Source organism: Canis aureus, chromosome 27 (genome assembly GCF_053574225.1).
Source record: "Canis aureus isolate CA01 chromosome 27, VMU_Caureus_v.1.0, whole genome shotgun sequence".
Classification (NCBI taxonomy): domain Eukaryota; kingdom Metazoa; phylum Chordata; class Mammalia; order Carnivora; family Canidae; genus Canis; species Canis aureus.
Genome location: NC_135637.1, coordinates 36628437 through 36653606, shown reverse-complemented (window position 1 = coordinate 36653606; position 25170 = coordinate 36628437). Strand labels below are relative to the sequence as shown.

Here is a 25170-nt window from a genome sequence, read left to right as displayed (position 1 = left end):
GGGAATATAAATAATAGTGAAAGGGAATATAAGGGAAGGGAGAAGAAATGTGTGGGAAATATCAGACAGGGAAACAGAACATAAAGACTCCTAACTCTGGGAAACGAACTAGGGGTGATGGAAGGGGAGGAGGGCGGGGGGGTGGGGGTGAATGGGTGACGGGCACTGAGGGGGGCACTTGATGGGATGAGCACTGGGTGTTACGCTCTATGATGGCTAATTGGCCACCAAAGAACCCACAAGCGCAGGCCCTCCCCGCAGGGGACCCACGGAAGGGGCGGAGCTGTGCCCGCTGCCGACCGCGTGACCCGGGGAGGGGCGCAGGCTCTTCCCTCCCACACCCCACGTGACTCAGGGAGAAGCCGCCCCTCCCGGCGCCGCCCTGGGAGCCAGAGGAAGCTTCGAGGCGCCGCGGTCAGGCTCTGAGCCTTCCGTTCCGGGCTCTTGGGACGACTCGGGTCCCCACGTCGCCATGGTCAGCGGCGGGGGGCTCCGGGGTCACCGGGCCTCGCCACGTGGAGCAGGAGCCCCGAGCCCACCTGCGAGGCCGCGGGACGGCGGGGTGTGCCGCAGCCTGGCCCAGGCTCCCCGCGCCCCCGGGTGTGACGGGACGGCGGACGGTCGGCCCCGGGGGTGCGGGCGGCGGCACCACGGGCCGGGCCGGCGGAGCCGTTCTCTCCGGCTCGAGCCGCCTGCGCCACCTGCGCGGCCTGGTAGCCTTGACCCGAGGCCCGAGGGCACGTGCTAGGCCCGGTCGCAGCCGCCCCGCCCCCCCCCCCCGCCCCCCGCGGGGCCTCGCCTCGGGCTGCGGATGCGCAGGCCCCACGGTCAGGGTCAGGGCGTCAGCGGCGCTGAATCGCTGACTCGGGAGGGCGGCCCGCGGACGGAGGGCACGAGCCCGCGCACATCACGCGCTCTGGGGAGCGTCCTGACGAGTAAGTGGTTAGCGAGGGGGACCCCGGCGTTGGACGGCTGTGCTGGGCCGGGCGCACGGAGGCAGGGAGCCGACTGGCGATCGAGAGCCCGCCTCGGGAGCTGCTGGGGAGCGGCCAGGACGCCTTCCTCTCGGCTGGTGGGCGCGGGGGATGCGGGCCGAGCAGCTAAGGGTCTGCCTGGGACCTACTGCCCAGGGAAGCGGAGTTCCCGAGAAGCCTCAACTCCCAGCCACGGCGGGTTTGCTGTGCTAAAGTCCTCCCGTTCGGGAAAGACTGGCCCCTGGGCGTGTCGATGGAGTTACCTGCATTGAGGCCCCTGTGATCTGAAATCGTCCTTAACCCTCTGAGCCCATGGGACTGAGTGGGCCAAGCCACTCTAGTTTTTTTAAATTTTATTTATTTATGACAGAGAGAGGGGCACAGTCAGAGGCAGAGGCAGGCCCCTTGCAGGGAGCCTGACGTGGGACTCGATCCCGGGTCTCCAGGATCAGGCCCTGGGCTGATGGCGCGCCAAACCACTGAGCCACCCGGGCTGCCCTCCCACTCTATTAAAAACTAAAATCGGGACGCCTGGGTGGCTCAGTAGTTGGGCATCTATCTGCCTTCTGTTCAAGGCTTGATCCTGGGGTCCTGGGATCAAGTCCTGCATAGCGCTCCTGGCACGGAGCCTGCTTCTCCCTCTGCCTAGGTCTCTGCCTCTTTCTCTGTCTCTCTCAAGAATAAATAAAATCTTAAAAACAAAACGAGCAAAGCTAAAATCTTTAGGGCACTTGGGTTGCTCTGTTGGTTAAGCATTGCACTTGATCTTGGCTTAGTTCTTGACTTTGGGGGGTGAGTTCTGTCCCCATACTCGGCATGAGGCCTACCTAAAAAGACAACAACCAAAACACAAAACCAAAAAAAAAAAAAAAAAAACCATCCCCCTAAGAAACAAAAACCCCATCAAAGTCTTTTATTTGAATACTTGCAGAGCTATCCTTCACTGAGACAGGATTTGCTCTTCTTGCCCTCTTCTCCAGTTTCTCCCCTTGTGTGTAACTGGGGCTATGTTCCAGCATAACAGAGCAGGAGATGCGCTCAGGCTGAGAAGGCAGATGAAGGTACTACACCCTAAGGAGGCTGAACGACCTAACCAGCAAGTACCAGCTTGGGGACTGTGTTTGGGACTGGATTATAGGTGCTTGATAAAGGAGAGGGGGATTCAGATTGGGTAGGGTGAATTTACTGCTTTGGGAGTATTCTTCTGAGATACAAGGTTTGACATTCTGTCAGGGACCGCAGGAGTTTGTGTGAACTTGCTACAAGGATGGCTTCTAGAAGCATGAAAGGAAGCTACGGCCCGTGCTCAGTGAGGTTGAAATTGCTGGACCCCTGACAGATGGCAGCTGAAGGCTAAACCGCTCAGGGATTGTGAAGCTGGGATACATATGATGACTTTCTAAGGTAAGAAAACCCAAGCAAATGGATATATTCCACAGGAAGCACCGACAAACACATCATTTACCAAGGCTCTAGGAATATGCTGATGAGAGGGACAGCAGCGTCGTTAAACAGTTCAGTGGTGGGGTACGTGCATAGGCCAGTGCTGACAAACAGTAAGAGTGGCTGTCATAGAAACGGATGACAGGACCCTGCAGCACTTGAGGTCAGGCGGTGGCATTGAACCATCAGAGGCCAGGTTTACACCATTTACTGTGAGCCATGAGGTTGGAGTGGCAGCCAAGGCACCAACCCACAAAGGGTTCCAGAAATGGTTTGAAGAGCCCAGTGTTTTTCGTACAAAATGGAAGGTCAGCCACCAGGAGTAGTACTCTTATTATCAAAAGAAATCAAGGCTGGATGATGGGAGGCCGAAGACGGCTCAATACAAAGGCATGATCCCTTGCCAAGTTCTAGTCAGTGTTCAGGCCTGGGACTGTCTAGTCTTTGAAGAGGAGGCCAGGTCCCCAGAACAAAGGACCATGTATGTATGGCAAGGGGATAAATATTCTTCCAGGAATTTTCGTACAGTTATTCAGCATATCTTTTACCTGTAGCTGTGCAATAAGTTACCCCAAAACTTAGTAGCATAATTGACTATTTTTGTTATCTCACGTGGTTTCTGTGGGTCAAAAATCTAGTTAAAGCTTAGCCAGATAGTGCTGGCTCATGGTATCTCTGAGGATGCACACAAGATGTGGGTTGGGGCTGTAGTCATTTGAAGGTTGAGCTGAGCCTGGGATGTCCACTTCCAAGGCAGCTTACTCACATGCACAAGCAGGGGGAGCAGCAGGCTCCCTGCTGAACAGAGAGCCTGATGTGGGGCTTGACCCCAAGACCCTGGGATCATGACTTGGGCCACCCCGGTGCCCGGCCAGTAAGTTTTTGACCAGAGGCCTCAATTCCTTGCCTCATGGATGTTTCCATAAGGCTACTTGGGTGTTTCCATGACGTGAAAGCAAGTGATCCAGGGGAAGCAAAGCGGAAGTCACAATGCCTTTTATGACCTAACGTTGGAAGTCACACATTGTAATTGTCACAGATTGTCACAGGTCTGCCTTACTCAGTGAGGCAGGGGACTTCACAAGGGAATGACTGAATACCAGGAGGCTAGAATCATTGTGGCCATTTGGGAGGCTGCCTACCACATTTGGGTAAATGTAAATAAACAAGGGGGATTGGACTCTAGGAGTAATTTGAGGAGTGGACTGGGGAAGGGGGAATATACCAAGAATTTTAATATTGTTGGATGTAGGGTCAGAGTTAACATTAGTTTCTGGATATACAAAACATAATCGTGGCTCACCGTTAGGATGGGGCCTATGGGGAGCCAAATAAATAGAATCCCAGGTCAGGATCCAGCTCACAATGGTAACCGTGTGACATTACTCAGTTTGCAGATGTGTAATGGAATAGAATGTTTGAAAATCCATGCAGAACACACATTGCGTCTTTCATTTGTAGGATCAGAACTATCATGATTGTGGAGGCCAAGTGGAGGCCTCTGTACCTGTTTCCATCCCTGGTCAAAATAGTAAGTATAAAACAATATCACAATCTAGGAGGAATGACGGATATTTTTATTACTCTTTTGTTGTTTTGTTTTGTTTGGTGTTTTTTTTATTCCTTTGTTTTTAAAAAAGATTTTATTTATTCACATGAGACAGAGAGAGAGAGGTAGAGACATAGGCAGAGGGAGGAGAAGCAGGCTCCATGCAGGGAGTCCAATGTGGGACTGGATCCTGGGACCCCAGGATCACTCCCTGACCCTAAGACAAATGCTCAACTACTGAGCCACCCAGGCATCCCTAATTTTATTCCTCTTAAGGATATAAAGGATTCAAGTGATGGTCCTTGTCACATTTCCATTTAATTCACCTGTCTACCCCTGCAGAAACCAGATTCATCCTGGAGGTTGGCCGAAATTTCCATAAATTCACCCAGATAGTAGCCCCAACTGAGGCTGCTATGCCAGATGTAGTCTCTTTGCTCAAGCCAGATTCATGACTTCTCAGGTACATGGTATACAAACATTAGTTGGCAAATGTGTTTCTTTCTATCCCTATCAGATACCGTTTGGATTCACATGGAGCAGACAACGGTATGCATTTCCCATTGCTCCAGGGTTGTACCTTTCCAGTCTGTCATAGTTCACGTACCACCTGGGTATCTGAAGAACATTGTGCCGATTTGCTCCTCTGATAGCTTGTCAATGGAGTTAGATTACAGGAAATGTCTGGCACATTGGAAGCCTTGGTAAGAAACGTGCATTCCATTGTTGGAGAAGATGCCTGTGAAGATTCGATTATCTGCCACATGAGAACAATTTTGAGTGCCCCAACAGTTGGGGACATGCTGGGTCCTATCATCCAAAGTAAAACATGAGTTTTACCACTTGAATCTCCTGCAGAGAAGGAAGCACAATGCCTGAGAGGACTTTTCAGGTTTTGGAGACAACATATTCCACATCTCAGAACACTTCTCTGCCTTGTATACCAGGTGACACAAAAGACTGCCACTTAAAAAAAAAAAGGTTTTATTTGTTAAAGAAGGAGAGCACAGGGCAGGAGCAGAGGGAGAGGGAGAAGCAGGTTCCCTGCTGAGCACGGATCCCAACACAGGGCACGATCCCAGGACATTGAGATCACAACCTGAGCCAAAGTTCCCAACGCAGGGCTCCATTCTAGGACGTTGAGATCACGACCTGACCAAAGTCAGACTCTTAACTGACTGAACCCAAAAAGACTTCGACTTTTGAGTGTATCCCAGGATAGGAAAGTTCTCTGCAGAGCAGCAGAGTCTAAGCTGCAGTTGAAAGCAGCCTTGTTACTTGGGCATAAGACTGAGCAGATCTCAGAAGATTGGGTGTATCATGGGTAGGGAACGATACCTTCCAGGAGTCTGGAGCAAACCCATGCTGTCCACAGAGGTGGCTCGGATATGTTTCATAAAGCCGTTCCTGTAATGCTGCTGGGCCCTGGTGGAAGACCGTTGGACATGACATGACCGCATGCCCAGAACTGCATCTTGTGAGGTAAGTTCTGTCAAACCCACCAAGTGATAACGTTGGTTAGGTTCCACAACTATCCACTGGTGAGCGGAGGAGTCCCACAGAGTTAGAAGCCACGGCTGCCACCTGAAGACTTTATCCTCTTTGTGTCTAGCACCGAGTTGGCAAGCAAAGGAGCCCCCATTCTTGGTTGGAGTGAATGACCCAGGTTAGGAAAGGATAGGGCTGCTTTTAAACCGGGACAAAGAAGGACGCCTGGGTGGCTCAGCAGTTAAGCACCTGCCTTCAGCTCATGGCGTGATCCTGCACTTCTTGGATCAAGTCCCACATCGGGCTCCCCGAGGGAAATCTTCTCCCTCTGCCTCTGTCTCTGCCTCTCTTTCTGTGTCTCTCATGAATAAATAAATAAAATCGGAAAAAAAATTAAAACCAGGGCATAAAGAGCAATAAGTTTGACTCCCAGGAGATTCATCCAAGACCCTCTTGGTATTCCCTTGCCCCGTTGTGACAGTAAAAAGACAAGTGCCACAACCCTTGCCAAGAGAGGCCTGGTGAGCTGGGGCTCAGAAATTTTAGAGATGAAGGTGTGAGGAAGGCCACCTGGCAACTTAGCGAGGAGGACAGCAGAGTTTGTAGGGACCTTGAGGGGAATCTGCAACAAATAATGCAGGGAGGACAAGATGAGTATCCATCATAGCCCAAGACCAGCTGCAGTGGCCAAGGCCATCATTTACTCACTGGTCTTCCTCTTCTGAGTCTTCCCCAGGATTAGAGGCCACTGGAATCTCAGGGGAGACCCTTCCCACATAGGTGAAGTGCATTCAGGCGGTGCACGTGGTCCGTTGGCCAGCAATAGATCCTGGATTTTGTGGAGGAGAAGAGGAGTGACCCATTGTTGGCTGCACTCAGAAGCCAGAGGCCTCATCTCCTCCTACCTGCTGGGCAGAGGCCCGAGGCCTTGGGCTGAGAATCTCCACAAAGGGAGAAAGCAGAAGTCAGTGTGACAAGTAGACTGTGCTTAAACAGCCACCTCAACTACAGAGGGAGGTTGATGAGGATCGTTCAGGTGCAGGTGCGCATCGGGGAGATGCTTAGTGGCTTCAGGTGGGAGCAGCTGTAGGTGGGAATGGCTCCTCCTCAGAAAGGCATTTGGGAGGAAGGCTGACAGGCTGAGGGGGAGGGGAATGGAGGTCGCCTCAGAGTGTGGGAGTTCTCACTGCCGACCTTTGGAGAACCTCTTTTCTGTGTCCTCTGCAGCCATCAGTAGGATATACATCCCTCATGAGGAGTCAAGTAGTTGGACTGACTTTTTTGCTGAGTGAGAGGGGCATGAGGGAGGGGCAAGGGCAGAGACACCCCTCTGGGTTCCAGGCATGTGGCTGTTCTTGGGCTGTTCCTTCAGAGAAATGGGACATTTCAGAAGCACAGGGGAGGGTTCACACATAGCCACTTCTGCAGCAAGGGCCCTCCTGCTTCCGAGGAGCTCTGCCATCAGAACAGTTGGTGGTTGTGACAGGGGCCTGGTGTGCCCTCCTGTCCTGCCTGCTCCATAAGCTGCCTCCCGGGCCTCAGCTCTGAGCAGGTGCCCCTTCCTGCTCATACATAAGTGGAGCATGCTCAGTTGGGTCATAGTCCAGTGTTTTGGTGGTTCTAAATGCTCACGTACCAAACCTGCCCCAGCGCATTCCCCTTGTGCCCCACAGAAGAGCAGCCTGCCATGGGATGTGAGGGCTGAGCACTGCTCCAGGGAGCAGCAGAGCAGTCGGGGTGGGAAGTAGAGGAAGGTCGGGCCCGGGTGTGGATTGCTGGCCGTGGTGGTGGTGGAGGTAAACGCATGTGGTTGTAGAGCCTCCTCGAGTACCACAGTGCTGGCGGGTGGCTCTGGCCCTCGCCTGGGGCCCTGCCTGCGGCTGTTGCTCCTGAGGCCTCGTGGGTTCTGCAATTGATTTCTGATTTCACCACCTGTATAGGCTTAGGTGTTGGCTTCTGTAGTCTGCACACTAGTTTCCCAATCCACCTTTTTCAGATTCTAAAAGTTGGCTTTTCTTGAAGAGGGGGCTAATTCATTCTCCTTGACTTTCTGGTCTTAGCTATTCCTTTACTTCATTTAGGGTTTCAGGAGGCAGCTGAGAGCACTCAGGCTCAGTTGTCCATGTGTCATCAGAAGTTCACTGAGAGATTCTCAAATGTGTCAGTCTGCTCTTGTTCCTAGAAGAAATGCTTTGTGATTCTGTTCAAAGAACGCCAATTAGTTCTTCTTAGTAATGTTTTAGTAACGACCTTTGTATCTACTTATACTTGAGATGGTACATTTTAAAGAAGGATTATTTACTTGAGATAGGACAAGCGGGGAAAGAAGGGCAGAGGGAGAAGCAGACTCCTCGCTGAGTGCAGGGAGCCCCATTCGGGGCTCAATCCCAAGACCCTGGGATCATGACCTGAGCTGAAGGCAGCCGCAGAGCTGAGCCACCCAGGCACCCCACGATGGTGCTTTAATGTTCCCTTCTCTTGTCTTTTTCTGACATTTTATGTCAAAAATTCACTAGCCCCATAAGAGGGGTTTTTTTATGTCTTCTTGATTTTTTAAAAATAATTTTCTAGTCTCTGAATTGCTCTGAGCTTGGTAGAATGTGAATAGGAACGTATTCCATAGAGCAGGAAGGAGGACAGATCTGAACTTGTGGAAAGTTGCCGTTACTGTTTTAGAAGCTCTGCTTGCCAGAGAAGGCAAACAAAACCTCAGGACCCGACCTCTTACCACTGGACTGGGGTAAGAGATGGGTTATTCTGTCCGGCTCCTTGAAATCACCTTGGAGATGGTGATGATCTTTGGGAAAGTTCAGGAAATTAGGTTTGGAACAATTTATACTCTCTGAAGTCCAATAAAGAATGGAGATGAAGCCATAATTGTTTTCCTTCACTTAGCTGGTATTAAGGGACACTGGGTGAACCTAGCAGAGAAAGAGCTGAAGATTTAGGACTAGAAGTTGTAGGATGGCAGGAGAGGTGGAGGACCGCCTAGGGTCTCACTTCCTGCTAAGATGGGTGGTTGAGGCTGAGTGTCCTGTGCCAACAGGAGGAGGCTGAGCCCTGTGAAAATCTACTTAGGCTTTTCCCTTAACCTTGTGCCAGGTTGGTGGAGATGAGTGGACAAGACCCTCTCAATCTCTTGGATCTTGCAGCACAGAGCCTGCGGAATGAGAAGGCCTCAGCTGTACGTGACCTGGAAGAGCTCCCTGTGGGCCTTTTCCCAACTCTGTCCACAGCAGCCTTTGATGGGGGACACACGAAGACTGTGACAGCAATGGTGCAGGCCTGGCCCTTTCCCTGCCTCCGTCTGGGACCGTTAAGAGATCAGTCAAGAACTCAAGACCTCTTGGAAGCCGTCCTGGATGGGCTGGAATTGGTTCCTCCTAACGCAGTTTGGCCCAGGTAACTGGAGAGTTGGGGTGCTGGTAGGGGCACAGTGAATTGCAGAAGTGGGAGCTGGATTCAGGGATGTGGAGTCCAAGCATGTGCTAGCCTCTCCTGGTGGTGCAGCATCTGTCATCATGAGGCCCTGAGGCCATTGTCAGAGTCCCTCCGTGAAGAGAGTCCTGGCATAGTTCAGAGCTGATCATGCTACTGAGGTGGTTAAGAGTGTGGCTGGGTTCCTGGGTGGTATCCCGGCAACGTATAATGTGGGGAAGCAAGGAGGGCACCTAGAAGGCGTAGTGGACGGCAGAGGGCAGGGCTGCTGGTTGGCACAGTGGTGGGTCCCCAGGGTCTGCCGCTGCTGCTGGGTCTCCTGCCGGCCCCGCTCTACAGGCCTGAAATTCCTCATGTCTGCTCTCCTCCTCATTCCCCACAGGAGATCAAAGCTGAAGGTGCTGGATTTTACCCATGACGTTGAGCACTCCAACTGGGAGGAGTGCTCGGAGGCTACTCCTGCACCCTTTGTCATCACTCACATGCTAGAAGAGCCGGAGGCGGACAAGCTGACACCCAGTTACAAAGAACAGCCTTAGCATCACCGAGAACCCGAGGAAATACACAGAGACCTTTTCCTAGGTGGTTTGTTCGGCTTCTTCCACCTGTCTGGGTTCCCCTCGTACATACTCCAGAGAGTCGAGAAGAACCATGGCGGTCTGCGCCTCCACTGTCAGACACTGGTCATTGTCCAAGTGCCATTCCTCAGCCTTGTCGAGATCCTGGGGATGCTGGAGCTGGAGACCATCCGGGAGCTGAGGCTTCATTACAGGAGTACGTTCTGCTCCCGTTCTGACCTAATCCAGTTTTTTTACCCGCGCAAGGGTAAATGAGCAACCTGGGCAACCTCATCATGAACGACATCCCCTGGGATTTCCCTGCAGACTGTTTCTTTTTGCTGAGTCCACTGGGCCGCCTCTAGAAGCTCCATCTCATCTTTGGCTGTCTCTCGGGCCAGCTGCATAAGATGCTGAGTGAGTGTGCGACAAGTCCCTCTGAAGGGCCAGGGGCCAGGATCCCTGGAGTCTTCCCTGAACCCCGCTGCGTCGGAGCAGAGACAAGCCTGGATTTCCAATCCTGTGAGGCCGCAGAGTCACTGAGGACACAGACTGCAAGGTTGAGGTCTTGGACCAGCCAGTGGCTGTCGATTGCTATAGAAGAGAAAGATGCAGGTCTGAAATTGGCCTGTCATTCACTCATTCATTTTCACGCACTCAGTCCGTGCCAAGCAGACAGCTAAGAATGGATATGAAACTCTGACCAAACTCAGGGTCTCGTCTTCCTAGAGCTTATGTAGAGAAAGTGAACCAGGATGGTAGGTTGTCAGGGTGGTGTTTGAGGGAGGGAACTGCCCCCTCACCAATGTCTAAGCTCAGCTGATTTGATGAACTCCTTCCTCTCTTTTGTGTCTCACAGACTTCTCTGTAGCCTGCCCCCCCCTACCCCCCCGAATACAGAGCTGTTCTCCTGGGGCCTGGTCTTTGAGTAAATAGAAGCATGGGGAACCATCTTCCCAAATTCTCCAGCCAGTAAAACCTATGCTTTACCATGTGTAGGAGCTATAGCTAAATTTCATTAATTCAGCCACACTTTGTGGAGCATGTGCGATAATTGTGTTGATGGGGCTTATTAGGAAGCTAAGGCTGAGAGGTGCCTGACTCCATAGTCTGCAAACAGAGAGGTCCCATGGCCAGCGGGGATGGGTTTCACTCCACACTCTGTGGTCTTAACCACTACAGAAGCCTGGCTCCCACCATGTGCATCCAGACTCGGGTAGGCATTGTGCCAATTTCTCAGGCCAGATTTCTGGATCTTTCCCAAATGTATCTAGTGGGACACTCGAGTTTCCAAGAAGTGACTGTGTCTGTCTGTCCACAATGGCCTGCAAAACCACTGGAGACGCTGGTGATCAATGGATGCAGGCTCATTGAGAATGACATCACCTACTTGTCCCAGAGCATTCGTGCCACCTGCCTGAAGGAGTTGGTTCTCTGTGGCAATAACCTGTCCCACACGGTTCCTGGGCCCCTCCAGGTTCTGCTGGGGGAGGTGTCTGGCACTCTACAGCACCTGAACTTGTGCAGCTGCCGGCTGAAGGAAGCCCAGCTCCGAACCCTGCTTGCCTGCTCTGTGCTGCTGCTCGAGCCTCCCCTCGCTCGTGTTCTACGACAATGTCATCTCCACATCGGGCATCACGAACGTGCTTCAACAGTTAGGAGGGTTGAAGGAGCTGAAGCGTGTGCAGTCCCCTGTTCCTGCTGAATGTGTTGTATACTTGGATGAATACAGGTGGGGGAAGCTCAACAGAGTGGAACTTGCCCGGGTGCATGCCAAGTTGCAGGAAATGTTGCAACCACCCCAGCAGGCCGACATGGAGTCAACTAATTCTACCTCAGTGGCCTGACAATGAAAACGCACAGCTGACCTGATGGGGAAGAGGAGCAGCATCTGTCCTGGAGCTGTGGTTGTGGATTTCCCGGATGGTGTGGCTTCAAGGAAAACTATCAAAACAAGAAAACACAACCAACGCTCCAGTGGGGACTGCTGTTTCTGGATCCAGCTGGGGCTCAATTCTTCATGAAATCAACAAGCACTGGTCAAACATGGACACTGTGCAAGTGTTCTGATGCTGCGTATAAAAGGACAACTTCGCCTGACACTGGTACTTCTAGTCTGTTTACCCAGTTTCCCTTTCATTATGCTTCAGTATTCCCACTTTGAACAACACGCAGTTGGGTGAGTGAATTCTCAAAACATTAGTTTATAAAGTGAGGTCAATGAAATGTTCATCAAAGGAATAGGTGAACGTGATACGATCAACACGGAGCGTTCATTCAACTATTTATTCAAATATTTGTTGACTTCCTGTTTTGTTCAGAAACTGCTCTCACCGGGAAGACGGTGTAAACATTCGGGGTGTCTGCTCTCCAAGAACTTAGCTTTGAAAGAGGATGGGGCCCACTAAACCAAGTCAGCAGACCCGTAAGAAAGCTGGTTTCAAAGGAGCGCTGTAAGAATGACAGATGGAATACCAGTCTGATGAGGGCTTATTGGAGTTAGGAGCACTATGAGATGATTGAGAATATGCATCAGTCTCTGCCCTCAGTTGCTGGCACAGAGCTCCTGAAACCTTGTCATTTCCTAAGTAATAACACTAGGAACATCCTCTGTTCCAGCATTTGGTCTTTGACCCCCATCCCTGACAGAGGGCTTTTGTTCTTTTAAGATTTTATTTATTCATGAGAGAGACAGAGAGAGAGAGAGAGGGGCAGAGACACAGGCAGAGAGAGAAGTAGGCTTCCGCCCAGGGAGCCCGATGTGGGACTGGATCCTGGGACACTAGGACCACGCCCTGGGCCAAAGGCAGGGTAACCCACTGAGCCACCCAGGAGTCCCCAGAGGGCTCTTGAAAGCTTTATAAATTCCCAAGTGATAAGGGTGCTAGGATCATCTTTTGTTCTAATGAGGTGGCTCAGGCTGTGCTCTCAGATGGCTCCCAGATGGGACTGGTCCCCAGAAAGATGAGGCCATGATTACGAGCTTGGAATTTTAGGCCCCATCCCTCATCTTCCAGAGCAGGGAAGAGGGGCTGGAAATGGAATGATTGATCATGCCTATGTGAGGAAACCTCCCTAAAACCCCAGTCATAGGGGATTTGGAGAGCTTCCACCTAGATGTACCCCAACACCACAAGGACAGAAACTCCTGCACGTCCTCCCCCCGCCAGGACTTCACCCTGTGTAAGTCTTCATCCGGCTCTTCATCTGTATTGTTTGTCCTTTTATAACTGGTAAATGTGTTTTCCTGAGATCTGTGAGCCGCTGTAGCAAATTACTCCAACCCGAGGGGGTGCTCATGGGAGCCTCTGATTTGCATCCAGATCAGACAAGTTGTATAACCTGGGGACTTAACTACTATTGGCATCTGAAGTAGGGCGGGGGCGGTCTTGTGGGACTGGGCGGGTAAGTTGGGATCCGCCACTATCTCCAGGTGGATGGTATCAGAGATGTGATGTGACTGAGTTCTCATTGCAGGGAAAAATCGCCTCACGCCTAAAGTGTCAGAAGTCACTTGTGTGAAGAGTAACGGAGACACAGGAGAGACTCCCAGCAGGGAAGCCCCAGGTTTTTCCCTTTGAAGGAGGTAGACAGAACTGGGGTTTTCCTTTATAGCCCCTATTCTTTTTGAGGGGGGTTGTGGTGGGGAAGATCAGGGAATTGAGGCTTCTGTGTGAACCTTCTGATGACTCATAGGTGAGTGTTGAGAAGCACCCAGATATGAGGAGAGCTGGGGACACCCCTCCCAGGCGGAGAAATGAGAGAGACGGTGAGAAGGAGTCAAGGAGATGGAGGCTTCACTTTGAGTAGTATGGATAGGTTAACAGTATTTTTCCAATCCAGGAACTTGGAATGTCTTTCCATTTATTTGTGTCTTTGAAAATTTCCTTCATCAGTGTTTATAATTTTCAGCATACGAGTCTTGCACCTCTTTTGGTTCCTAAGTATTTTATTCTTGCTGTTGTTATGGTAGATGGAATTGTTTTCTTAATTTCTTTTTTAGATATTTCATTGATAGTCTTTTGAAATGTCTCCAATTTTTATATGTTGATTTTATATTGTGCAAGTTTACTGAATTTTAGTAGGTTTTTGTGGAAAGTCTTTACACTTTCCTACATATATGATCTTTCCACCTGTGAATAGATAATTTTACTTTTTTCTTTATGACTTCTATACCTTGTGTTTCTGTGTCTTGCCTGATTGCTCAGGCTAGGACTTCCAGAACAGTGTTGAGTAGCAGTAGTGAGAGTGGAGATCGTTGCCTTGTTCTTTCAGGTTTAACGCACTGGTTATATTAGCTGTAGAGTTTTCATAGATGGGCTTTATTGTGTTGAGGTTTTAGAAGTTTTACTGAACATGAGTTGGTGTTGAAGTTTGTCACATGTTCTGCGTCTGTTGAAATGATGATGATGTAATATTTGTGTCTCATTGTTTGTATTGTGTCTCACATTGATTTGCATTGATTTTGCATGTGTGAGGCCAACTTTGAATCCCAAGGATAAATCCCACTTGGTCAGGGTATAGGACTCTCTTGATGTGCTGTTGAATTTAGTTTGTTAGTACAGTTGACCCTTGAGAACAGCATGGTGGATACGGATGCCAACAGTGAGAAATCTGTATATAACTTTTGTCTTCCCCCAAAACGTAAGTACTAATGGCATACTATTGTGAGAAGCCTTACCGACAGGAATAACACATATTTTATGTTATATGTATGATATACTGTATTTATATAGTAAAGTAAACTAGAGAAAAGGAAATATTAAAAAAAATCACAAAGAAGAGAAAATAGGGGTGCTTGGGTGGCTCCTTCAGTTAAGAGTTCAACTCTTGATGTCGGCTCAGGTCTCAATCTCAGGGTCATGAGTTCAGGCCCTGCATTGGGCTCCACGCCCAATGGAGTCTACCTTCAAGGGTGTGGGGGCACCTGGATGATTCAGTTAAGCATCTGACTCTTGATTTCAACGTAGGCCATACATGATCTCAGGGTCATGAATTCAAGCCCCAGTGTAGACTCCATGCTGGGCATAGAGCCTGCTTAAGATCCTCTCTCCCACTCCCTCCCGCAACTTGCCCACCTGCACTCTAATAAAAAAGAGAAGATAGGGTCAGGGTACTGTATACATACTTACGTGAGTGTACTGGCTCGTGACAGGAATGGTGGCCCCGAGATGGCCATGTCCTGCAGCCTGGTAGCCTTGGCTCATCAGTAGGTCACTGGGTGGGTCTAAAGGTGGCAGCAGTATCTTGGAGGTTCAGTATAGCTGCCCCATCTGCCTGCTGGTGTACCACAAGCCATGGTCAACAGCTACTGTAGCCAAACTTGAGTGTGCTGGCCTCCAGGAGGCCATGGGGCCAGGGCACCACTAGGAGGAGGAGTCCACACCCAGCCCAGGAGGGGCCCAAGGCCTGCAGTCACACCTACTGCATGGAGGACTTGGGAGGGATGAGGGCACCAGGGGTGTGGGGCTCTCTTTGCGGCACTGTCTCTGCCCTCTGGGCACTTTCTACTTTAGCCCAGCCTCCTACCTGCCAGCCCCAGGAGTTCAGCCCAATCACCCCATTAGTACATGATGTGACCTGCCCAGTCCTGGGACCTCCTGTGGTGGGCGGATGCTGGCAGCCTCACTGAGCCTCTCTAGGTACTCAGAAGGCAACAACAGATGGGACGTCTGTGCTAAAGGCCTTCAGTTTGGTCCTATGCAGTTGTAAATAAATGCCTTGTGGCTTAATGTTGGCAGCTCTTTGAGAAGCTACATTTAAGTGAACCCATGCAGTTCAACCCTGTGGTGTTCACAGATCAACTGCATATCCTGTTTTTTTCTTAAACATCTATTTCTATGATAAAGGTTACTTTATGAATTAGGTACCGTGAGATATTAACGATAAAGCTAATATACAAAAAATTGTAACAACATGGCCTAAAAAAAGTTATGTGAATGTCTCTCTCTCACAAAATACCTTATTGTACCGTACGCACCCCTTTTCTTTTTTTTTTTTTTTTAATTTTTATTTATTTACTTATGATAGTCACAGAGAGAGAGAGAGAGAGGCAGAGACACAGGCAGAGGGAGAAGCAGGCTCCATGTATCGGGAGCCTGATATGGGATTCGATCCCGGGTCTCCAGGATCACGCCCTGGGCCAAAGGCAGGCGCCAAACCGCTGCGCCACCCAGGGATCCCCGTCCCCCTTTTCTTATGATGATGTGAGGCGACGCAATGCCTGTGTGATGAGATGAAGTAGGTGAATAACGTAGGCCTTGTGAAGTAGTGTTAGGCTACTGTTGATCTTCTGATCTTACCTCAGAAGGAGGAGGGTCATCTGCTTCCAGATCACAGTTGATCACAGGTAATTGAAACCATGGAAAGCAAAACCGTGGGTGAGGGGGATTACTGTCTATCACTGTGATGCTATGATGTGGGGTGCATGTATATTTACAAGTCTTATGTTTTACTTCTGGGTTAACCCTTTTATCATTACATAATGGCATTCTTCGTTTCGTGAGACCATTTTTAACTTAAAGTCCATTTTGTCTGACATAAGCAGAGCCACCCTTTCTTTTAGTTACCATTTGCATGGAATATTTTCCATTCCTTCACTTTCAGTCTGTGTGTATTCTTCAATATATCACAAGTCTCTTATGACAGCATGTTACTGGTTCTTGTTTTATTTATCCATTCAGCCACTCTATGGCTTTTGAGTAAAGAGTTTAATGCTGGGGCACCTGGGTGGCTCAGTCGGTTGAGCATCTGACTCTTGGTTTTGGCTTAGATCTTGACCTCAGGGTCAGGAGATCAAGCCCCATGTCTGGCTCCGCGTTCAGGAGAGAGTCTGCTGGGATTCTCTCTCTCTTCTTCCTCTGCCCTTGACCTGCTCACATGCATGTGCACTCTCTCTGGAAAAATACATCTTTTTCTTTCTTTCTTTCTTTTTTTTTGTTTTTTTTTAATGAGTTTATGGGCAGCCCCGGTGACTTAGCAGTTTAGCGCCACCTTCGGCCCAGGGCGTGATCCTGGGGACCCAGGGTCGAGTCCCATGTCGGGCTCCCTGCATGGAGCCTGCTTCTCCCTCTGCCTGTATCTCTGCCCCCTTCTCTCTAACTCTCAGGAATACATTAATAAAATCTTTAAAATATAAAATAAAAAAGTTTAATTTTTAACATTTCAATAATTATTGATGGATAAAGACTTAGTATTGCCATTTTGGTTGTTTTCTTTTGCTATTGTGTTCCTTTCTTTGTCTTTTGCTGTCTTTATTATTTGGTCATTTTTTTTTATAGTAATTTGCTTTCATCTTTTGTGTCTCTATTCTGGATTTTTTTTCTGCATTGGTACCATGAGAGTGTTCTCAATGGCATCTAGAATGGTGAACCCTTCCCAGAAGTTTTCAGTTTACTTAGCCTATATCCATCAGAGGAATCACTGTGGAAGCTGTAGCCTTACAAATTTATTTATTATTATTTTTAGGTTTTTTAAAGAAATCTCTAGACCCAACATGGGGCCTGAACTCACAACCCTGAGATCAAGTCACATGTCTTCCAATTGAGCCAGCCAGGCACCTCCAAAATTTGTTTCTTAAATAATAAGACCTGAAAGTCATACTTACTCCTTGATCCATGCACTACAGAGCAGATGTGTAGCAGTCAGGAAAACATTAATGCCATTGTACAACTCCCATCAGAATGTGTCTCCAAGTGTATCGTCAGCGGTGATATTTTGAAAGGAATCTTTTTTTTTCCCCCTTGAGCAGTAGGTCTCAACAGTGGGTTTCAAATATGCAGTAAACCATGTTGTGAACAGGTGTGCTGTCATCCAGGCTCCATTTGTCGAGTACACTTAGCATAATTCCTAAAGGCACTAGGATTTTTGGAATGGTAAATGGGCTTAGATTTCTACTTCAAGTCATCAGCTGCATGAGCTCCTAATAAGGGAGTCATCCCCTCCTTTGAAGCGTGCCATGACTTCTCTTGTGTAGCCATGAAGTCCCAAATGACATCTTCTTCCCATATGTCTGTTTGGTCTCTGTTGAAAATTTATTGTGGGGCTCCTGGGTGGCTCAGTCTGTTAAGCATCCTACTCTTGGTTTCTGCTCAGGCCGTGATCTCAGGGCTGTGAGATTGGGCCTTGTGTTGGTCTCTGTGCTCGGCGTGGAGTCTGCTTGTAGTTTCTCTCTCGCTCTCCTTCTTCCCCTCCCCACTGTGCACTCACGAGTGTGCGGGTGGGTGCTGTCTCTCTCAAATCTTAAAAAAAATTTGTTTAGTGTAGGCACCCTCATGAGTTGTCTTAGCTTGATCTGGGTAATTTGTTACCGCTTCTGCATCAGTACTTGCTGCCTCACTTTGCACTTTTATGTTATAGAGATGGTTTCCTTCCTTCAATCTTAGGAACCAACCTCTGCTAGCTTCAGTCTTTTATTCTACAGCTTCCTTATATCTCTCAGCCTTCCCAGAATTGAAGAGCGATAGGGCCTTGCTCTGCATTAAGTTTTGCGTTGAGAATTTGTGGCTGGTTTGATGTTCCATCCAAACCACTAAAATTTTCCCCATATAAGTGGTAAGATTCTTTTGCTTTCTTAGGATTTATGTGTTCTCTGGAATAGCCCTTTCAATTTCCTTTAAGAACTTTTCCTTTACATTCACAATTTGGCTCACTGGCACAACACACCAAGCTTTTGACCTCTTCTCTAGGGATTCAACATGCCTATTAAGTTTAATTGTTTCTAGCTTTTGGTTGAAAGTGAGAGATGAGGGACGCCTGGGTGGCTCAGCGGTTAAGCATCTGCCTTTGGCTCAGTTCATGATCCTCGGGTTCTGGATTTGAATCCCACTTCAGGATCCCTGTCGTATTCCTGATCTTAGGGGAAAGGCTCCCAGTGGTTCCCTACTGAGAATGATATTTGGGGTGGGCTTTTCATAGATGGCTTTTAAGATGCTGAGGAATGTTCCCTCTATGCCTACAGTGTGAAGAGTTTTGATCAGGCATGGATGCTGTATTTTGTCAAAAGCTTTCTCTGCATCTATTGAGAGGATCCTATGGTTCTTGATTTTCTCTTGCTGATATGATCAATCACATTGATTGTTTTAGGAGTGCTGTACCAGCCTTGCGTTCCGCGGTGAAATCCCACTTGGTCATGGTGAATACTCTTCTTAATGTATCATTGGATCCTATTGGCTAGTATTTTGTTGAGAATTTTTGCATCCGTGTTCGTCAGGGATATTTGTCTGTAATTTCCTTTTTGGACAGGTCTTTGTCTGGTTTTAGAATTAAGGTGATGCTGGCCTCATATAACGAGTTTGGAAGTATCCCATCTCTTTCTATCTTTCAAACAGCTTTAGTAGAATCTGCATGGTTTCTTCTTTAAACATTTGATAGAATTCCCCAGGGAAGCCATGTGGCCCTCGTATTTGTGTCTTGGGAGGATTTTGATGAGTGCTTCAATTTCCTCCCTGGTTATCGACCTCTTCAGGTTTTCTCTTTCCTCCTGCTCCAGTTTTGGTAGTTTGTGGTTTTCCAGAAATGCGTCTATTTCTTCTCCATTGCATAATTTATTGGTGTATAGCTGCTCAGCTCATAATATGTTATTATAATCCTTTGTATTTCCTTGGTGTTGGTGATCGCTCCATTCTCATTCCTGATTTTATTAATTTGGGTCTTTTCTCTCTTCTTTTTAATAAGGCTGGTTAATGGTTTATCTATCTTATTCTTTCAAAAACCAGCTCCTGGTTTTGTTGATGTGTTCCACAGTTCTTCTGGTCTCTATTTTGTTAAGATCTGCTCAAATCTTTATTAACTCTCTTCTTCAGCTGGTGGAAGGTTCATTTGCTGTTCATCTCCAGCTGCTTTAGGTTCAAGCTTAGCTTTTGTATTTGAGTTCTTTCCAGTTTTTGGATGGATGCTTGTATTGTGATGTATTTCCCCCTCAGAACTGCTTTTCTGTATCCCAAAGATTTTGAGTGGTTGTATCTTCATTCTCATTAGCTTCCATGAATTTTTTAATTCTCTAATTTCCTGGTTGACCCTTTCATCTTTTAGCAGGATAGGAACTCCAGTTTGGATTGCATCTCATTTAATTGATTTTTAATTTTGGACAGATTAGATCGAAATTCTACAGTCATGAAGTCTCTTGAATCCTTTATGCTTTTTTCCAGAGCCACCGGTAGCTTCATAATTGTGCTTCTGAATTGGCTTTCTGACATTGAATTGAAATCCAAATTCTGTAGCTCTGTGGGAGGGAGGACTGTTTCTTATTCTTTCTTTTGTGGTGAATCCTTCCTCCTAGTCATTTTGCTCAGTGCAGATTAGCTAAAAACAACTAGTACAGGAAAAAGAAGAAAGGGGGCGGGAAACAAAAAACAAGAAGGGGTATCCTCTGATTTTATATACTGTAAGTACCTAGACTTAGCCTTGAACCTTCTAGCGCTGCTTGGACAGGAACTTGCTCTTCCCCTGTCCTTCCAGCTGGTCTTCTGGGGGAGGGGCCGGCCATGCTGATTCTCAGGTGTGTGCACATGTGGGACATGCTTCGCCCCCTAGCAGGTGCAAGGCTCCGTGGGAGCTGTTTATCCCGTGAGGCCTCTGCTCACTGGCGGCCCCTATCTGTCCGAGGTACTAAGTGACACTAGGAGGAACAACAGAAGCGGCGGCCAGGGCATCTCCCGCAGTAACTCAGTCTGTACAGGCCTGGCCATTCCAGGGGCGGTTGAGAATCGGTGGTTGACAATAAGTGCTGAAAATTCCCCGGTGCCAGGTTTCTGTCATGTAAACGTCCACCTAAACAAGGGTCAGTGGTGGAGTAACTAGGAGGTAGGACCAGGAGGAGGAGGATGGAGCTTTGAAAGCAGTATTGGAGTAGGTCCCAAAGGTGGTCCTGCGCATCCGTGTCGTGAGGGGCCTCGCTTTCACTTAGAGCTGTGTACCCCGCGGGTGGTGTGCTAGGAGTTTGGCGGCCGTGGGGGTCATAAGGGCCACCGTATCGGGACCGGTGCACTTAGGCTGTAAGGTTTTTGGGTATAGTTCTTGTAGCAGGACGCGATCCCCTGGGGCCAGGGCTTGGGGAGTATCTGCTGTGGGTTCCCCTGGAGTCGGGCTGACTGAGTCGCATGGGCCCGCAGGAGGGCTCTTAGAAGAGTTAGGTAAGGTAGGCAAGATAGGAGCAGAGGAGGCGGTGACGGGAAGATTTTGAGTGACCAGGAAGGGCCGCCCAAGAGAAGCTGAAAGGGACTAAGACCCCACGGCCCTCTAGGGGAAGCTCTGAGCCTTGTTAAAGCCAGCGGGAGGAGGGTGGCCAGGACGGGCGGGCTCCAAGGGCAGTTTGTGGAGATGTCCCTCGAGAAGGCCGTCGACCCGCTCTCCCTTACCCGAAGACTGGGGTTTCCAGGTAATATTTAGGCTCTCGGAGACTTGCTGGGTGATGCTGGAGATGAGGCCGGGCCGTTGTCAGATGGTAGGGTCCGCGGGAGGCCAAACCTCGGAATGATGTGTTGGAGGGCTATGGTGGCCGCCGCCTCCGCAGTGTCCCGAGGTATGGAGAAAGCCCCTATCCACCGTGTAAAGGTGTCCACTGAGGCTAACAGGTAGGGAAAGGATTTATGGCGTGGCACGTGGGAAAAGTCAGGCTGCCAGTCCTCGCCAGGTTGGTGTGCGCAGAGCTGGGGATTGGGCCCCGCCGGGCCTGCAAATTCCCCCTCGAGCGTTGACCGTGGAGCAGGGTTTGCAAGACTTCGGCGCCTCTCCGGTAACTTGTCGCACATGTGGAGGGTGGAAAAGGGGTTGTAGGAACTGGTGTAAGGCCTTGGGCCCGACGTGTAGGGACTGCCGTATGTCTGAAACGATCATGGGGGCTGAATGGTCTGGAAGAGCGAGTTTCTTTGGAATGAAGATGCAGCCTTTGTCCCTGGCGATTCCTCCCATCCTTTTGGGTGTCTGTCTGAGTTTCCTGGTGTGTGTAAGAGGGGGACTGTGGTGTGTGGAGGAAGAGGAGGGGAGCTGGTGGGGGTCTAAGGCAGTGGAGAGTTGGCTTTGTTGTTGCCTCGGGACACCAGGTCCTTGGAGGGTCGGTCCACGACAGTGGACAGTGGCTACTTGAGTGAGGTTGGGGGGTCTGAGGGTCTGGGCTGAGGGTCTCCAGTAGTTGTGAAATGAGGTGCCCATTGATTATGGGTGGTACCCTTGGTGGTAAGACACCCTCGCTCTTGCCAGAGGAGAGAATGTGTGTGTGTGTGATGAGGGAGGCGTATTTGGAGGCAGTGTATGTGGTGTCCCGAGGGGGAGGGCAGCCGCCTCCAGGACGGCATCGAGGGTAAGCAAGTACGGCGTAGGCCGCGTGTCTCTCTCTGGCCGTCCGGGGCGATGAGAGAACTACCATCCACAAAGAGGATTCGGTCAGGCTTCGGGAGGGCTTGATAGGAAAGTCCCGACGTGGAGGAGTCAGCTCCTGCAGGAGTTGAGGGCAGGAATGGGAGGGTTCTGAGTGAGTCGCGGGGGGAGTACCCACCCGCAGGAGGGGAGCAGGATTTAGACGAGAGGTTGGTGGGTGGTAGATGTCCGGGTTTTCGATGAAGAGGAGAAGATCAAGTTGGAGTCTAGAGGGGTCCAGATGAGAAACAGATTTCTGGCTCAGTAGATCTGTGTCCCAGGTGGTGAGAGGAGAAAACGGTGAGGGGCCTTGTAGAGTGAGTCTAAGGGCCTCCATATGCACAAGCTTTGTAAAAAGGAACATTGTTTGGAAGGAAGACAGGTATTTGCACTTGGGGAATTTCATACTAATTGATGCCTGAGAATTCCCTGACATATTTGAAATACTTCACCTTTACCCCTCTTGAGAAAGCATAGAGCTTAAAAGGTTAACACAAGCAAAAAATAATAATAATAATAAATAGAAAAGTTACTTACTGAAAGAAATCAGTCTTGTCTGTAAATTTTGACTTATTAAGAGATTTCCCACACACAGATGAAATACTTAGGAAGCCCTGTTTATGAAATGGGGATGAAGGTTATTCATCAGGCTAAAATGAAAGGATAAGAAAACTTTTAGGTTTTGATTAGTTTTAGAATATAAGATATTGGGGCACCTGGATGACTCAGTGGTTTAGTGTCTGCCTTTGGCTCAGGTCGTGATCCCGGGTCCTGGGATTGAGTTCTGTCTCCCTCTGCCTGTGTCTCTGCCTCTCTCTGTGTGTCTCTCATGAATAAATAAATAAAATATTTTAAAAAAGAATATATAGGATATCATTCCATGAAGGTTGCATATTGATATATCCATTGTTTTCCTGATTCGTCAAAGATTTAGGCAACATTAAGCTGATCTTATGATGTCAACTGTAAAAAGGAAAAAAATGCTAAATACTTTACTTTTAGCAGTGATATTTTGATAATCCCTTGAATTAAATATTTAATTACGCATTTATTTTTTTCATGTATTCAGTAGGTGCTTATCACTGCCTATTTCTTTTTTGTGTTTGCTTTTGTTTTGAGAGAGAGCATGCCATCGAGCAGGCAGGGGGGAAGGGCAGGAGACAGGATCTCAAGCTGACTCCAAGCAGAGCACAGAGCCTGACCTGGAGGGCTCCATCCCAGGACCCTGAGATCAGGACCTGAGCCGAAACCAAGAGCCAGACGCTGAACTGACTAGCCACCCCAGCACCTAATTCTATTTTCTCATTGTGGCCAAGTCACCTCTTTTCTCATTTTATTTCTTTGACCCTTAACTGCCATAGCATTAGGTTAATTTTAAGCATTCCAGCTGATCTCAACATGATAATTTTGCTTTCCCCATTAGCTATGGGCTTCTCCAGAAGGATAATGGCTACATCTTTTACTGAGAATAACTTTAAAAAGTTATTCTCATCAAGTAGGGAAAGGATGGGACTGTAGATAGGGGAAGAGAAGGGTCCCCAACTAGGCTCTGGGGTTTTTCAGGTGTGCAGATACTGAGACAGAACAAAGACATAGATCAGGAAAATTTAGACCACCTTATCCTAATTACTAGGGTTAAGATGTTTTTCTAAGAATTGCATTGTAACCACAGAAAAGAAAAATAACCACAAAACCTCATCAGGCCTCAAAGGAAAAGTTCACTGTAAAGAATAACCAGACCTACAACACATACCTATAGATCATAGAACCAGACCTACAACACATATCTGTGGCTCACAGATGTCACAGGAACAAAAACTCTCATGATCTATGAGCATCATATCTAGTTCCAGGCCACTGACCTAACCACCAGCGAGCTTGGTAAAGTCCTAATGAAAGGCCAGAGATGAAAAGCCCTCACTGGCCACTCGATTGGGACCACCTCACTCCTGAGAGGTCACTCTGTGTCCATGTTTAATGGAACTCTATCGCTTTGCCTGCTCTCCTTTGTGAAATTCATTCTTCGACTCTGTGAGACAAGAACCTCACTCTCCTGCTTCCGTATCACCACATGTAGGGCATTGACCGAAAGTAGTTGCTTCTTATTCCCTTGCCTCCTTTTTTTTTTTTTTTAGTGAAAACAAATATCTTTTAGCTGAGCTAAAAAATATATATTTCCAGGTACCACTTGCAGTTAGGTGGAATGAGGAGATTGTGGATGAGACTATAGGATAAAAAAGAAAATGTGATTTGTTACTCCCAGGAAGGAGTCTTTAAAACTGAGGAGAAGTTGGGATCCCTGGGAGACGCAGCGGTTTGGCGCCTGCCTTTGGTCCAGGGCGCGATCCTGGAGACCTGGGATCGAATCCCACATCGGGCTCCCGGAGCATGGAGCCTGCTTCTCTCTCTGCCTGTGTCTCTGCCTCTCTCTCTCTGTCTGTGACTATCATAAAAATAAATAAATAAATAAAAAATAAAACTGAGGAGAAGCAAGAAGAATCAATGAACTTCTTTTGTTAATGGCAGCATGGTTTACACAACACTAACATCCTGTCAGTAACAGTATAAATCCTACATATCCAGCCAATTCCACATATCCCCCATAGGTTCTGTACAGACACAAACCCTAATTACACTTATACTTACTCGCTGGGAACACTGAATTATTGCTCTGAGGGAGAGTAAGCGTGTGTGAGAGAAAATATATACGTATCTGATGATCTCAAATCCTAAAATCTACTTACCCTGGTAGTTTCTGATTTCCTTGTCATACAAGAGAGTGAACAAGGCTCAGAAGTACTGAGTGACTAGCTAAGATAGCCCTGCTAACAGGGATGGCCAGCACTGGAATCCATTCCTGGTCCGCTGTCCCCGGATCCCACAGAGTGATCTGCAGACAGTGAAGTCTTACTAATCTAAGAAGCGAGAGGTCCAAATTCAGAGCTACCAGAAGAGCTGGAAAATAAATAGGATCCCTAAATTAGGAACCCGTAAGTGGGAAAGCCGCAATATTTGAATAGAAATCCCCCTCAAGTCTTTCGGCAGAATTCTTAACTGAGTAATGCAAGAGTGTGCTTAAATTCATCACAAATAAACAATGGAAAAGCTTAGAAGTCTAAACAGAGATTTCAGAAACTCCTGAGTAGGATAAACTAAAATTCATAGAATTCTTGTCCCAGCATAATCATACCACCAGTAGTAAATACTAAGTGAAGATCTACAAGCAAAAAGGAAATAATAGATAAGAATTCATATCTGGAGGAAGGAATGATGAAACGGTAAATATATGGGTAAATATAAATAACTGCTTTCTTTCTGTCTTTAAATACTATAAAGAAAGTCAATGGTTTAAGGCGAAAGTTATAAT

General features: G+C 48.3%; 2 long non-coding RNA genes across 2 annotated transcripts in view; both read left to right on the top strand.

Moving 5' to 3' along the window:
* Nucleotides 1-25170, top strand: part of LOC144299281 (uncharacterized) — a 325504-nt gene that overhangs the window by 81744 nt on the left and 218590 nt on the right. The gene's annotated exons all lie outside the window — the stretch shown is intronic.
* LOC144299282 (uncharacterized) lies at nt 1858-4396 on the top strand. Its single transcript, XR_013365990.1, has 4 exons — nt 1858-2035; nt 2208-2378; nt 3879-3948; nt 4309-4396. It is a non-coding gene; the product is annotated as an uncharacterized LOC144299282 (long non-coding RNA).